Consider the following 1,520-nt stretch of genomic DNA (forward strand, 5'->3'; position numbering starts at 1 on the left):
GGTATTCTTCCCAAAATGCACACGAGATGGCAGCACAGGATAACGAATAACGTTTCTATACCTAAACTCAGGTGTTATTCCCACAAAGCACACGAGATGGCAGCAGAGAAGAGCGTTTCCCTGCCTTAAGGACTCTGCCCACCATTCAAATAAGAGTCCAGACCCTTGGTACTTAGCTCACTTTGAAATAACTCCTGTCCTTTACATATCTCTTCTCACCCCGGGCTACGGCCCCTCGCACCTCTCCTGTCCCTCCCTGCCTCGGCCGTGTCCCCTCCCCCTATCCCCGACCCCTGTCCCCTCCTTCTGTCCCTCTCGCCCCCGCCTCTGTCCCCCTCCTCTGTCCCCCCGCAGCCGGCCTCTGCTACACCGACCAGAGCCGCAGGGAGGGGCTGGAGCGGCAGCCATGGCCGCGGCCGGCGTGGACGAGCGCTTGCCTCTGCTGCCCGCGCCCAGCTCGGGCGTCATCACCCCCACCGTGCACCCGCACTGGCCAGAGAGCGGCCCCAGAGGTGATGCCGCATAGACCCCTAGCGGGGTAGAGGCTACCCGCGCTCTGAGCCCTCTGCGCTGCACGCAGGGCTTCGCGGGGCCGGAGGAAGGCACTCCCGCTTCGCCCCTTCATCCCGGGCCTTGGCCGGTTCCCGGCTGTGCCGAAGGTCTGGGTGGGCGATCTCGCAACCCGGGACTGCCCAGGCCCCGGGCCACCCACCTCCCCAGTCTTAGCCGTTCGGAAGGAGCCCAGCCCGGCCTTGCCACGTCCCGGCCCGGCCCTGACCCAGACCCACCCCTCCCCTGCGCTCCTCGCCGTGGCCGAGCTCTCGGCCCTTGGGGCTCGGCCCAGTGGAGCCCAGGAAGAGAAGGGCCCAGAGCGAAGAGAGAAAACAGCCCAGGGCTGGCTGCAGGAGAGCAGGTGGGGGCTGGCGGTGGCGTGGGGCGCACGGACATTCGTGCAGCCCTTGGGCTCGGGCGCCTGCACGGGACACCTGAGACAGCGAGCGAGCGAGCAGGGCCCGGGGGTGTCCAGGGGCACCCTGGCTGGATGGCGGCAAAAGCCTACAGCACCCGGTATTCCCAGGCGGTCTCCCATCCAAGTACTAACCAGGCCCGACTCTGCTTAGCTTCCAAGATCGGGCGCGTTCAGGGTGGTACGGCCGTAGAGGGGGGAGGCTGTCGCCTGCTGCCCCAAGAGCTTGAGCCTGGCCTCCCGGGCGCCAGAGATGCCCACGCCTGCACCGCATCTCCTGCGGGGGAGCGGGAATTCTGCCCCTGAGGTGGCGGCGAGCGCCAGCCGCGCTAAAGCACGGCGGGCCTTGGCCAGTTCCCAGCGGTGCCGGAGGTATGGGTGGGCGCTCTTGCAACCCAGGCCTCTCCAGTCTTGGCCGCTAGGCAGGAGCCCGGCCCGGGGGCGGCCCGCCATGCTCTCAGCCACCTGCGCATCTAGGCACCTGCGGCCCGGCTCCGGCCCTGACCCACACGCACTCTTCCCATGCCCTCCCCACCGAGCCGTGCCCAACATG

The 1,520-nt window shown here is 67.8% G+C and overlaps 1 pseudogene; it reads right to left on the bottom strand.

The window, feature by feature from the left end:
* Positions 1-1,053: 1,053 nt before the first annotated feature.
* LOC112483551 lies at positions 1,054-1,162 on the bottom strand (annotated as a pseudogene).
* Between the last annotated feature and the right edge of the window lie 358 nt (positions 1,163-1,520).

The sequence above is a fragment of the Pteropus alecto genome, unplaced genomic scaffold (assembly GCF_000325575.1).
Source record: "Pteropus alecto unplaced genomic scaffold, ASM32557v1 scaffold9177, whole genome shotgun sequence".
Lineage (NCBI taxonomy): Eukaryota > Metazoa > Chordata > Mammalia > Chiroptera > Pteropodidae > Pteropus > Pteropus alecto.